Source organism: Ovis canadensis, chromosome 19 (assembly GCF_042477335.2).
Source record: "Ovis canadensis isolate MfBH-ARS-UI-01 breed Bighorn chromosome 19, ARS-UI_OviCan_v2, whole genome shotgun sequence".
Taxonomy (NCBI): domain Eukaryota; kingdom Metazoa; phylum Chordata; class Mammalia; order Artiodactyla; family Bovidae; genus Ovis; species Ovis canadensis.
In genome coordinates, this window is record NC_091263.1 from 31,186,538 (window position 1) to 31,201,413 (window position 14,876).

The window sequence follows — 14,876 nt, forward strand, 5'->3', positions numbered from 1 at the left end:
TATTAAGTAGTTTAAAATATGTGTAAGTCTAAAAATCTTTGAGGAAACAGCCAAAATTTTTTTCAAACTGGATTAGAACTATAACCCTACAGATACTAGGAAGTCAGAGAACCTCACACACACTATAATAAAACTGAAGCTAAAAAAGCAGCCAGAGAAAAAAGATGTATTACAGATAAAGGAACAAATATAGCAATGTCAGCCAACTTCTCATCAGAAATTTTGTAAAGCATTAGAAGATTAGTGTCAGATGTGCTAAAAGAAAAAAACCTGTTAGCTTGGAATTCTACACTGAGTGAAAATATCCCTTTTTAAAGGTGTAATTAACTCCTTTTCAAGTAAAAACTGAAACAGTGAATTACCAGAAAAGCTGAAATACAAGAAATGTGAAAGTAATTTCTTCAGGTAGAAGGAAAATACCGCCAGATGAAAATCTGAATCTACACAAAGGAATGAGGAACACCAGAAATAGTACCCATCTGGGTGAATAGAAGATTTTCTTTCATTCGTTTAATATCTCGAAAAATACTGACTATCCAAAGTACACTGTGGTGGTTATAGCATATGGAAATAAAATGTGTGGAATCGCACAAATAACGGCAATAGGAAAATCAAAGTATTCTGTTTGAAGGATCTTATAGAAAAGGAATATCCTATCAGTTCAAGGTATGTTGTGGTGAAGCTGTGTTTTAAATCCTAGGTCAACCACTGAATAAAACAAAGAATATAGCTAATAAATCACCAGTGATTAACATAATACCACAAAAAAATGGTCCAAAAATGGGCATGAAAAGAGAAAAGGAACAAAGAACAGAAGAGTCAAATAGAAAAGAGCTAGTAGGTTTATACCAGACTATATAAGTGATTACAATAGGCTAAACACTCCCAAGTAAAAGGCCCTGGTCAAAAGAGATTATCAGAATAGATTAAAAAAAAAAACCCAACTACATGCTGTTTATACAAAACCTACTTTAAACATGAATACACAGATTAAAACAATGGAAATGATTTAGAAGCTATCCTATATACACACTAATCAAATGAAAAATGAAGTATCTATATTATAATGACATAAAACTGATTCTAGAATAAAAAATATCCGATAAAGTAGACTTCGGGACAACAAATACTTATAAAGGCTTTTTAAAAAAGGACATAATAATTAAATGATCAATTCATCAAGAAGGCAACAGTCCTAAATACGCATGCACCTAAAACAGCTTCAAAATATGTGAAACAAAAACTCACAGAACTGAAGAGAAGTCATTTCCAATTCCAGCTGGAGATCTTAACACTCCTCTTTTAGCAACAGAACAAGTAGATCCCTAAAAAAACAGTAAGGTTATGGAATACATACACAAACCTATCAATCAGTTTGACTTATAGCATATTTCACCCAACAACACTTAAAGGCATTCAGGTACATCTGGAACATTCGTCAAGATAGACTCATTTCTGGACACTCAGACATTGTTTAACAAATTTAAAAGAATTAAAAGCATCAAGAACATACTCTTGGACTATAATGGAAATAACCTAGACATCAATAATAGAATATTTGGGAAAATCTTCAAGTATTTGGAAATGTAAGCAATATGTACACACTTAAATAACTCAGGGATCAAAGAAAAAAAATCACAGTAAAAATAGTTATCTATAGAGGAAAGAAGAAACAGAGAGAAGGGAACAGAAATGGAAGGTAATAGTCTCTGCTCTGCAATGCAGGAGCCCTAGGAGAAGCAGGTTCAATCCCTGGGTCGGGAAGATCCCCTGGAGAAGGAAACAGCTACCCTCCCCAGGATTCTTGCCTGGAGAATCCCGTGGGCTGCAGTCCAGGGGTCACGGAGTCGGACACGGCTGAAGCGACTTGGCACACATGTACCCTGTCCTGTGCATTGACTTTGGAAGCATGTGATGTTTAGTAAATAACAATTAAAGAGGGAAAAATCCCTAAAAACTGAGAGAACAAATGGATGTAATTTTACTCATATATCCAGCCCAATCCATAACCGAGAGAGAAAATCAGTATTCCGGTGTTTTAAACTGTGCGTTCCTGATAGGCTGTATTTAGTAGCTTTGTGGTTTGTAGTAATTGCAGTCATCTTGTTTTGAAAGTATTGAGACCATAATACAGAGCAAGAGAAAAGCAATTTTGTTACTGTAACTAGAAACCAAGATGTTTAAGATAAAAGAAGGGATTTAAGTATACAACTCAAGAACACTGTCACCTTAAGTTTTACTTGGAAATAACACTAATTCATGACCTATTTTTCTCCTAACTATATTTTTTCTCATCTCTGTACTGAAAAAGGCCTAGAAGCAATATAACTAATTAGCATCCAGACTGTGGTCTTTTGTAAAATATATGTGTATATATATACATATTTATTTATTTATTTATTTATTTGTGGCTGCCCTGGGCCTTTGTTGCTCCGTGCAGGCTTTCTCCAGTTGTGGTCTAGGGTGAGGGCTCGGGAGTGTGGGGCACAGGCTTAGTTGCTGTGTGGCATGTGGAATCTTTGGGGACCAAGGATCGAACATGTGTCCCTTGCGTTATCTGAGGTGGATTCTTAACCACTGGACCATCAGGGAAGTGCCAGACTATGGTCTTTAAAAACTACTTCCCACTAAAAGAAACCAGCATTTCTTAAAGGAATTACAGATTAAGGTCAGAAGCAGGAAGGGCACGCACAAAATGAGCCCAGGATTTCTTAATGGGACAGAAAAAAATGAAAGTATTAGATGCTCAGTCATAACAAGGAAGCTACAAAAAAAAATAGGGTTATGTCAAAAGCACACAGCAATCAACTCTTCAAATATGGAAGCATCAAAAATAATAATGACTATAATTGATTAAAACACATATTTTAAAAACTCTTTGAGTGTGTGATAGGGGAAAATTTTTGAAGGTTGCTAGAACAATGAATGACCTTACTTTGAAAATAAGAAGAAAAAAAGAATCATGTATTTTTCTTGTCTTTCCTGTACAAACTGTGTATCACGGTGATAAAATAATTGCTGAAGGAAACAATGCTAGTAAATGTAGAAAGGAACAATAAAAAAAATAATCAGGTACAGGCACAGGGCTGGTAGAGCCTGAGAGTGTGTTTTGTCTGTTAAAGATACATAGTGAAGCTTTTAAGGTCGAAATTACATGATTGCCAAGATTTGCTTTTAAAATGTTCCCCTAAAAAGAAAAACAGTAAGTGGGATAAAAACATGAAGCAAGATGCTAATACATGTCGAAACTGACGACGGATGCTTGGAGACTCACTGTATTACTCTCTCTGCTTTCTTTCTATGTTAGAAATTTTCCAGAATAAGAAGCTCAGATATATGTGGTGTTAGTTGCTCAGTTGTGTGTGACTGTGACCCCATGGACTGTAGCCCGCCAGGTTCCTTTGTCCGTGGGGATTCTCCAGGTAAGAATACTAGAGTGGGTTGCCATTCCCTTCTCCAGGGAATCTTCCCGATCCAGGGATCAAACCCAGGTCTCCTGCATTGCAGGCAGATTCTTTACCATCTGAGCTACCAGAGTGAGAGACAGTCGTGTCCAACTCTTTGCAACCCCATGGACTGTAGCCTACCGGGCTCCTCTGTCCATGGGATTTTCCAGGCAATAGTACTAGAGTGGATTGCCATTTCCTTCTCCAGGGGATCTTCCCAACCGAGGGATCGAACCCGGGTCTCCCACATTGTAGACAGACGCTTTACAGTCTGAGCCACCAGGGAAGCCCTCAAATACATGTGGAGAGAGTTTATCTTCAGTTCAGTCGCTCAGTGGTGTCCAACCCCTTGCGACCCCATGGACTGCAGCACGCCAGGCTTCCTGTCCATCACCCACTCCTAGAGCCTGCTCAGACTCATGTCCATCACGTTGGTGATGCCATCCAACCATCTCATACTCTGGCGTTCCCCTCTCCTCCCTGCCTTCAATCTCTCCCAGCATCAGGGTCTTTTCAAATGAGTCAATTCTTCCCATCAGAGGGCCAAAGTATTGGAGTTTCAGCTTCAGCATCAGTTAACATTGGCTTAAGTTACACTATTCTCCTCCAAAGGCCTCTGGGGTCCAGATCCGAGTGTGTTCCCACCCCAGTCCCACAGCTGCGGGTATGCAGTGAGGTACTTCCCGGGCACCGTCTCCACTCCCTCAGTGGTTCTGACGTCCTTCACCCCTTCCTTCCTCCCCGACCCAGCCTCAACTCTTCGGGATGTGCTTGGGGTGGTTTCCAACCCACAGACACATCTGTTTCCAAAGATAACACAGCAAGAAAGGGTGGGTGTTTGCCTGTGGGTGGTGTGTCTCCCCCCAACCTTGCCCCACCTTCAGGCCGTCTGGGCCCCCAGGCCTGAGCTCAGGTGGCCCCCAAGGGCAAAGGCCCCCGGGCGACAGGCTTACACTCTGCTGGGACTGAAGGAGGGGTTCTAGCCTCCACGGTGGGTGCGCTGGTGGTGAGAAGCTTCCCAGCAGAGTTATTGATACTTGGCCCCTGCAGTAGCTCAGCCAGCCCCTCCCGGGCCCACTCTGTCCCTAGAGTCTCCACAGGGGTCCAGTGCCCCCCAAAGTCCATCTGTATCAGAAGGTCACCGGATGACCGCTGGTCTGCTGGCTCCCCGACCCCCATTCTGTCGTGCTCAGCACCTGGTTGGGCGGCCAGCACTGCCACTGAGGGCTGCGTGACTCTGGGGAGACTGTGGTCTTTGGGGCATTCAGTTTTCCTCCTTATGAAAAGAGAGGTGCAGCCTCCCAGGTCTTTAAGGTCCTGTTGGGTCACTCCTCCTCTCAGGAGCCTTCATAGCCTCCCTCCTCCAGATCCAGCCCCAACACCTTGTCCCAGCAGCTCCCAAACTGTGCTTATCCTCACCCGGCATCTCCTTCGAGGCCTTTCCTTACGATCCATCCCCCATCTCTGCCACCCTCCTCTGAGCATCCCACCCTCTGACTGGGGCTCCACACAGTCTGCACTCATGCCTGCTGTTCATCTCCGCTCCTGCCCACTGCCTGCCGCAGGGCTTCCCTTCAAAGCTCTGCTCCACTGCCAGCGGAGCCCTTCCTACCCTCCCAGCCAGAGCCCGGTCAGAAGTTAGTTCTTCCTCCAGAACACTAGAAGGTCTATGCAGACAATTCACCGAGCCCTCAGGAGCCGTTGCCTGAGCATCCCGTGTCATGAAGGGGTCCGGGGCAGGTATGGAATCCCCCACGTGGTTGATGAATTCTTCATCTGAGAACATCTGATGTAGCAGAGGCTGGCCAGGGTACAAAAAATAGTTGTTTTCTGAATTATACTTGACAGGTTGTAAAGGATTTCACACCATCACCTCAGTTAATCCTGAAATTAATCCTCAGTAAATCCTGACACTCTGAGAGGCAGCCCTGAACAGGGGGACGCTGAGTGACTTCCCCAAGGCCAGGGTGTGTGTGGTCACCTGGGGCAGCACCAGGCCCCAGCTCTCCTGCCCTCAGGGGCCCCTCTGCTCCCTCTCAGAAGCTGGCTGTGATTGGGAAGACCAGCCCACACATTAGGAAAGGCTGAGCCATCACCACCACCCAGAAGAAAGCACTGGCATTCAGCGCCTGTTGGAGATGGTCCCTGCCCAGCTCTCCTGCAGTTTCTTCATCTGAAAAATGGCCTTCCCTTGGGAAGGCCTGAAAATTCCATGAGCTGGAGTCCTATAGGCTTGAGGCTATGAGAGCCCGAGCAGAATCCCTTATGGAAAGCAGCAAAGGCCAGGGCAGGACACGCTCCTGAGATCGAGTGATCCTGTCCCTGGAGGAAGGGAACCGCAGACAGGCTGAGGCCACCGAGCAGCAATAGCAGGCAGGACTCAGGGCCGCCCTCCTCCCTCCCACCTAAACTCAGGGCTGAGCATGCCTGGGGACAGGAGGGCAGATGGCCACCCCATGGGGCTGCCCCAGGCCAACCCAGCCATCTCTCAGGGCATCTGACCTCTGCTGCTGATTTCTACCCAGAGGACGTCATGAGCATTTTTAGTTCCCAAGGAATGTTAATCAGCACCCGGAGACTGGGTTGCCCTGAGATAGGACTGCTGTTGAAAACAAACAGGGGCTTCCCTGGTGGCTCACTGGTAAAGAATCCTCCTGCTGATGGGTTCGATGGTCTGGGGAGATGCCACATGCTGAGGAGCAGTGGAGCCGTGTGCCACAACTACTGAGCCTGTGCCCGCAAGCCTGTGCTCCTCAACATGAGAGCCCCCACTCGCCACAACTAGAGAAAAATCCATGCAGCAATGAAGACCCAGCACAGCCGAATAAATGAATCCCAGGCAGGCACTCTGGTGGCTCTCTTCTGCAGGGACCTGTTTTTATGGGTTTATCTCACCCTGACAACTGAGTGTCTGCAGGGCCATCTGGACAGTGTCCTGGGGCCTTGCTGGTTCAGCTTCCTCATCGCTCCTCGAGGCCTGGGACAGAGGACTTGGGGAGCCCCACTGTCAAACATTCCGCCTCTGAATGAACATTCTTGGCAAACAGCACCCACATCCTTCCACCGCTCCTAGCTGGGGGAGGCAGGCACACAGGGGGCTAAGCTGTCTACTCAGCAATTGCGGCCCCAGGTCTAAGTCGGAGCCCTAGGGCTGACTGCAGGGCTTGGGGCACAGGGATGGAAGGTGGGGCAGAGAGGGGATGGGAGGAGGGGAGGGGAGGCACATGGTCCGGACTCTCGCCTCCAGGCTCGTGTGTCCCCAGCCAGCTGAGGCCATGCCTGCCCCGGGGACCGTCTGCAGCCTGCAGCTGCTCAGTGCACTCTGGGTGGACTTGGCCAGGGCGGGCTCCAGCTCCCTGAGCCTCAAACATCACGAAGTGCAGGTGAGACATCTCCCTACAAGCCCTGCATTCTGAATGGGGAAACTCCTTCCAGCCCTGCCCTGAGCTGTGTGACCTGGGCAGCGGCTCACACGCTCTGGGCTTCAGCCTTCCCCCAGAGCACAAAGGAGGCCTCTAGGTCTAAACGCGGGCCCGTACCTCACGCTGCTTCTGGACAGACAAGGGGGCTCAAGGTCCTAAGGAGAACACCTCCTCTTTCCAGCAGAGAAAGGAATCCAAGAAGCCAGCAGTTTCCTGAAGCCCTGAAGCCCTGCGAGGCTGGCTTGGCCTGGAAGTCAGGCAGAAATTGCAGAAGATGAACTGGAAATCCAGGTGGGTCTCTGCAGTTTTATGCCTCTGGCAGTGGAAGGGATAGTGGACTCTGTACCACTGGGCTCTGGGAGGTCTTTGCCCATCAGCAGGCAAATACCTAAGTAACTTTGCTGCAGCAGGATGAGCTCCAAGCAGAGGGGAATGGAGGTGCCAGCAGATACCAGGCAATCACAAAGGCGAGCTGGCAAACAGACACCAGGAAGAAAGCGCTGCTCAGATAGGAGACGTTTCCCTACAGCAAACTTTCTGATGGACTCAGGGACCTCTCAGGCCTTATCTGACTTTATTTTATGAGGGGCAGAACCCTGGACAGGTGAACTGGGGGTCCAGCTCTCACCAAACCCCACCTATTGATGAGGATGGAGCCCACCAGGCTTGCTTAGGCTTTGGTGAATTGTGCACGGAGGACCAAGGAGGACTAGGAGAGAGAGGGCATGAAGGCATTTTATAAGGGATCCCCACCTGTGTGGGGAAGGTGAGTGCAAGGTGTGCGTGCTTAGAAAACCAGCGAATGGTCCCAACCAGAGTTAAGGTAGAGAAAGACCTCTGTACAGGGGAAGCAGAATCCCCCCGGGGTGCCTGGTCCCCACACCTGTCTCTTTCCGCTGCTTCATCCTCCTGCTTAGCATTTAACCTCTACAACCTCCCGTGAGGTCAGTAAGGCTGGTCTTTTAGAGTAAGGCCCTCATTTAGAGACAAAGGACAGAGGTTCAGCTGGGAGAGCTCATTGGCCTGAGGGGCCACGGCTTGTGTGGGGCAGAGGTGGAACCCCTGGTCTGGGGGGCCTCTGGTCCCCAAGCCCTGTATCCCCATCACCCTCTGGCAGAGAGAGAGTGGGTGGCCCAGTAAGTCTCCTTGGCCTCCCTCCACCGACCCCTAGCCTCTCCCCTGATCCCTGTGAATCAGGGGTGAAATCCCCAACCCACACCCTCTGACCCTTGCCAGGCGCCTCCTCCCACCACGTGTGAGATCCCACCTGTCACATTGCCCCTCGACACCAGTCTGCAAATCCTTAGACTAAAAAGAGGGAACTTTCCCAGTGTACCAGCCAAGTCCAGCAGGGCAAGAGAAGCCCTAAGCCAGCTCAGATGCAGAAGAAGTTTCTAGTTTCCACAGAGGGAACAGCAGGCACTACTTCAGCTAGAACTGGGAGTCGGTGAGTCGAGGGGGGCACCCGAGATGGAGGGGCTGGGGCGCAGTCCGTGACTCTGCCTCTGCTCTCCAGACCCCGCCAGTCCTGGGGTCCCATCTCGATCATCACAGGCCCCTCCACTCCCTCCGAACTTGTTTCCCAAAATGGAGTTTCAGACCTAGAAGCTTTCGAGACCAAGTCCCACCCCCAGGGCACCCAACCGTTACTCACCAGATGAGAACACTGAGGCCAAAGGGGTCTTTTCAAGCCACTTGAAGCCGCTCTCCCGTCCAGCGGCCACTGCGCCTGTCGGTTGCTCCTCGTCCGGCTCCAGGGTGCAGTCTAGCCTGGCAGGTCTCCAGTTCAGTGCCCCTAGTGCTGTGCAAGGTCTGCTGGGGTCATCCGACCACTCGCATCAGCCAGGGGGTGGAGGGAAAATGAGTATGCACTGAAGGGAGGGAAAGAGGGGCTTCAGGTCCCCCCCAGGTCATCACTTGCTTCATCTTCATGGTGGAGACGAGAGGGATGGAGGTATGTTTTAAATAGGGAACCAACACGTAGCTGTTTTATTAGTATCTCTGAGCGTCTCTGCTCATCTGTGAAATGGGAGCCACAGTGGCCCCTACCTGGAGGGTAAGGGCTTGGCCTGAGCCTGACCAGGATGAGGGCTGCACGCCAGGCGCGGTGGCAGCAGCCCTGGGGCTCAAAGGGGCTCCAAGGCTGGTGGGTTCCAGTCTGGCGTCTGGCCCTGGCCACCACCTCCCTCTGCAGCCCTGGGCACGTCATACAACCTCTTAGGGCCTTAGCTGTTTCACCTGAAAACGCCCCGTCCTGAGTGCAGGGCAGGGGCAGAAGGACCATGGGCTCCTTTTCAGCCCCAAGATCCCTTTGTCTACTCATCCAGAATCTCATTGCTCAACACGGCCAGGAACCCACGTGGTTACGGGGTAACATGAAGGTAAGCAGTCTCTACTCCCCAGGAGAGCACCGATGATGTGGCCACAAACAGAGCTCCTTCCTCTGCCCACAGCTTTGAGCTTCCAGAAGTCATCTCACAGGCTGCTGAGAAAGGAGGGCTCGTGGGATACCCTCCCTGCAGAAAGAAAGAGATGGAGCACAGGAAGAACAACCTTGGCTCCGAGCATCCTTCGAGGAAAGCGTCAGCTTCCTGTCCGATTTTCCACAGAACACGGAAAGGCCTGTGCAGTCGAGAGGAAGACCACCTGGGAAGGGAAGAAGGCGGGGGGCAGACACCGTTCCCCAGGCCAGTGCTGCCTCCACCAGGGAGAGCCCTGTCTCCAGATCACCCTGCCGGCATCTCAAACTCTACCACTGGCCATTCAACCTTCTGCCTTCCAAAGCTGCAAGGATGCGGGAAACTCGTTCCAAGGGACCCCACAGCTTTTATCAGTAACCTCCTCAGTGGTAAGGACAGAGGGTACAAGGTAAGCCCTTAAAGATGGTGAGGACAAGCACTGAAGCATATACACTATCCTGTGTAAAACAGGCAGCTAGTGGGATTTGCTGTGTAACACAGGGAGCTCAGCCCGGTGCTCCGTGAGGACCTAGAGGGGAGGGGGCTTCAGACGGAGGGGATATACGTATACTTCAGGCTGAGTCACGCTGTTGTACTGCAGGAACCAACACGACATCATAAAGCAATTATCCTTCAATGTAAAATAAAATAAAGATGGTGGGGATAATAAGACCAGGCCCAGGAAGGAAGGTAACCTGGCTGAGGGGTGCCTGCTGGACCCCAGGCCCTTCTCTCTCCCCCTCCTGAGAGCCCAGGGCCTCCACTGGGATGGGGGTGGGAGGGTGAGACCTCTGACAATTCCTGGGCCGCCCTCCTATAGTTCAGTGCCCCCTTTGACGCCGGGATCAAAGCTGTCGGGGGCTTAGTCCCACCAGCACGGCTAGACCCTGGGGAAGTTTCTTCAGGATGTCCTTTGGGAAGAAGCCCGTGGTAAGTCCTTGCCCAGGTCAGGTCAACTCCAAGTTTTCGCTGGAGTCCCAGCGTGAGTCTGCCTATGGGTAACAAAACAGAAGTTTTCTTCCCCACCCTTGCCTCTCAAGCTTGACTTCTCTGTCCCAAACATAGTCATCCCTCAGTTCCCACAGGGGATTGGTTAGAGCACTCCCCTCGCCCCGCCCCGCTGCTTTTAGGGGATGGACCCCAGTCCAGTCACACGGTGCACACTCTGAGGCCAGTGCTCTCCCCATGGCAACACACCACGTCCATCACCCCGTGGAAGAAAAGCCGACTGCGATGGTGCCAGCAGGACAGTGGACGAAGCGGCGGGGCCTTTTGGTGGGCACTTTTTGGTTTTTTCCAGCTACGCTGTGAGGGACGTGGGATGTTAGTTCCCCAACCAAGGATGGAACCCGTGCCCCCTGCCATGCAAGTGTGGAGTCTTAAACCCTGGACCACCCCGGAAGCCCCAAACACGGCACTTTGACTTGACCTCTCACCTTTCAGAAGGCCCGATCGGCAAGTGACCGACCCTGAGACCAGCCACCTCTCCGTTCTCCCAGAAGCACTCAACTGGATTCCAGAATACTTCGAGACCACACCCAGCTCTGAGGGGTATTAGCCCGAGGTGAATCAATGCTCAAACTGGATGCTGAAGGTGCAAAATGTTTACTTCACCAAAGAGGAAGATTTCACTGAAAAACAACCACCCAGCCAGCCAATTCTTGGTCTGTGGCCAATGGAAAGAGAAAAAATGAACATGTAGCAAGGAGGTGTGCATGCGTAGAAAGCCAAATTAGAGCCGCACCTACAGCGGAGAAGTTTATTGAGGGGATGTAGGAGCAGAGGAGGGAGACAGAGGAGGAAGGAAGGGCGAGACAGAGGAAAAGAAGACAGGCAAGGGTCCTTTAAGTACCAGAGCTTCTCAAGTGCAAAGAAAGGTACATCAGCAACCAGTGAGGCCTGTGTGAGCAGGGGAACTTCCAGTGACACTGTCAGAGCCACTGAACAGACATTCACGGGCAGAACAGATGCTGGGAATGTGAAAGCCTGAGTCTGAAGCTGGACATAATTGGGGCGCGAGCAACAGCTAGAGCCACTGCCAGACATGGCTGACCTGACCTCTTCCCCTTCCTCCTGGTCCACTGAGAAGACGCACACAGCAGACACCGCCTCACGTGGCCAAGGCTGGCCATTGCCTTGGCTCCTTCATCAATCTGGGACACTAGGGTGACGTCCCAAAAGCTCCCAACCCCAGCTCACGGCTGAAGTGAGCCTTGATCCTTAAGTTCCACCGCTGAATTCCAGTGAAGACCCAGTCTTCCCGGGGGGAATGTCTCTTATGAGTCACGTGCTCTTTGGTGTGAACTGACTCTCGAGCTAGTGACGAAGGAAGGGTGATCACAGGGAGAATCACTGCCCGCCTCAGCACGTGTGCGCCCATTAGAAACACACAGGACACCCCTCTGTGGAGCCAGGGTAACGTCCACACTCTGGAGAAACCCTTGTCACAGAGGGCTCCCTGTAGGAGCCAAGTATCTTCTCCAGTGACATTCCGGCCGCCAGGCACTTAAGACACAGCCCCGTAGTGCAAACCACCCATCATGCTTGGCGGGCACCATGATACCCCACCACCATCCCTCAGTGAGGCGCCATGCGTGTCCCGTGGAATGTCACCGTGATAGGGAACCTCTTAGAAGTGCAGAATCTTGGGCCCCATCCTTGCCCTAGAAGATCAGGATCTGCGTTTTAACAAGACCCCAGGAGCATATATCGTGGCTTAAAGCCCACAGGGTCCATTCAGGCAGCAGAGCCAGGTGGCCCCACCTGACTTAGAATAGGTGTCAACTCTCACATGACTTAGGACAATGCAAGGGACCCTCAAGGAAAGAGACTGAATGAAAAGGCTGTCCTGTTTCCTCTTTCACTGACTTCCCTGTCCCCAACTCTCTAGGCTTCAGCTCTGCCATCAACTCCATGCCTGTCCACTGGGCAGACCACACACACACACCCCTTCCATCTCAGGAAAAAACACACACACCCCTTTCATCTCAGGAAACCACACACACCTATTTGGCTGTGTAGTGACTTGGCTCACCGAGCTCTTGCCTCTGAAAGCATCTGCCTCTAAGGGGTGACCCCAGTTTGAAAGGCATTATCCCCATTAGGGGGGCTTCCCAGGTGGTTCAGCAGCAACGAATCCCCCTGCCAGTGCAGAAGACACAGGAGATGTGGGTTTGGTCCCTGGATTGGGAAGATCCCTGGAGGAGGAAATGACAACCCACTCCAGTATTCTTACCTGGGAAATCCCACAGACAGAGGAGCCTGGCAGGCTTCAGTCCATCGGGTGGCAAAGAGTTGTACACAGCACACACACATCCCCACTGGAAGAATCTAAGGTATTGGAAGGCAGGTGAATGATCTGGGTGGAGGAAGCGAAGTCCACCTCCAGTGAGCCAGCTTCTCTCTGATGCAGAGACCCACATGTGGGCCTGGAGCTGAGGCACATCCCAGCTCTAAAACCTAGCAGGGGGGCCACCCTGATCGTGGCTGGCAATGCCCAGAGCCCTTTTCTCAACATCCAGAGAAGGAGCTAAGGCCCAACCATCATCAAACGGCACAAAAAACCACTTCCTGACTTGGTGAAGCCGCCAGTTGGGGTTCAGGGGAGGATGGGTGCCTGGCTCAGAGGAATGCTGGTCACCTGTTGCTCCCCCACAAAGACAAGGCTCTACACTTTTCTCAGGGGGCACACACAAGCCTTCTCTCCCACTTGCCCAGGTCATTCATTCCAGAAACAGATGTTAAGCACCCACTCTGGACGGGGCTCTCTCAGCTGGCCCAGGTAGCATGGTGGGTTGGAACACTATGAGCCTCAGACTCAGACTCAGACCCAAATGTGAACACCACCTGTCTGATCCAGCCCGTGACACTGAACTTCTCAGGCTCCTCCCATGTAAGACTGAACACAGTATCTCCCTGGAGGATATCTGCACACAGTAGGCACTCAATTATCCTCAGAGCCACCTTTTGCTGCATTCCTGCTGTGCTCTAGGCACTGTTCTCAACACGTCTCACATGAATTTAATGTAATTTCAGTTAATTTCCACAACAAACCCACTTAAGAGGAAGAAGTTCAGAGGAATTAGGTGACTTCCTGAGGTCAGGTAGCAAACAGGTTTCTGACTTACCCAGAGCTGTGGCCTTGGGCCTAGGCTGCCCCGTGTTCTGCTGTTCTCAACCAATCTCACCCTCTTGCCCTGCTACCTAAGGGAGCCTTTTGTTTCCATTTTTCATTTTCGTTCATAAGACATAGGATCAACTTGGAGTAGGCCAAGGAAAATTTCAAGTTGACAACTGGAAGAAATAACTGATCGCAGGGAACACAGGGGACATACTTGAGAAAATGCAGCATTTCAAACCTGGTCCCACATCAGCCTTCTCAGACCTTCTCCTGCCCACGTCACTTCCCAGCATCACTAACTTCCGGCTCTCTGAAGCAGGCATATTTACGCCCTGGGCTGAGCAAGGTATTTACACAGGAAAAATAAAAACAACAAAAAAAAAGTCCTTATGAAAAAATTGTTTTATAAATAATATGCCCAGTACATTAGAATGATATCATGTGTATTTAACTTCTTACACTTACAGGGGTGTAAGAAATTCCCTTAGGACAGTGTAAACAGAGGAGCAGAGACCCATGCTTAGCAACCGCACTTTAGTCTGAATTCACTTCCAAACACTGTTAACAAATGAGCATTTACAGCAAGCAAGAGGGCTGCCTGGCCACTGACCAACAGTTCTGCTGCCGTTCTGGGCACTTTGTTCAAGCACCATACAGTGGACATTTGCCTGGATTTTACAGAAATGAGTGACATAAAAATGAAAGTGCTCGCAGTAAATGATTACTATTGGTCCCAAGCTTAATACACAGAGAAAGATGTAAAACACCAGGAAGGCCAAGAGCAGATTTCCAGCCACACACAGACTATCTCTGTGTCAGGCAGACACAGCTGCCATGCGCTCAGCTGGGATGGAGTTCAGTGTGAGGAATGTGCTGGAAATACACAAACCAATGACTGTGCGTCCCAGATGAGGCATCAACAGATTCCAAATTCATCAACTGTTCTTGGAACAGAGCCTTCCTTTAGACAGGCTTACTTTTGGCTTGAGCACTTTTGTCCAAGGATGCTTTAAGACAGGGCTGCAAGACAGGAGGAAGTTCTGTTTCACTGCATGCAGAGTTTGCCCAGAGGCACCAGAGTTCATAGTCCAGAGCCCACAGTTCAACGGAGTCATCAACACCCTTCTTCATTCCATTTTTTCCCCTCCTGTTTCATTGATCAGGAACAAAGAACATGTCTATTTTTCAAGGCTAAGAAGCAGAAGTGTATCTGGGTGTTCCTGGGCAGTAAAATGAGACTAAATGCTCAGAGGCAGCAGAGATCTGGAGAAGTTACACAAGCTGCTTACTTCCAGCTGAATTCTGCTGAAGCACAGACATATTCGAGAAGGTCTCCAGACCTCTGGATCCTTAGGGTACAAAGGTAGGAAACAACCAAACCACTGCTAACACTCTGAGAAATACAAACACACATAGAGACCATGGGAGC

At 50.2% G+C, this 14,876-nt stretch overlaps 1 pseudogene; it reads left to right on the forward strand.

The window, feature by feature from the left end:
• Nucleotides 1-6,721: 6,721 nt before the first annotated feature.
• Nucleotides 6,722-10,463, forward strand: LOC138424610 (appetite-regulating hormone-like; annotated as a pseudogene).
• Nucleotides 10,464-14,876: the final 4,413 nt, after the last annotated feature.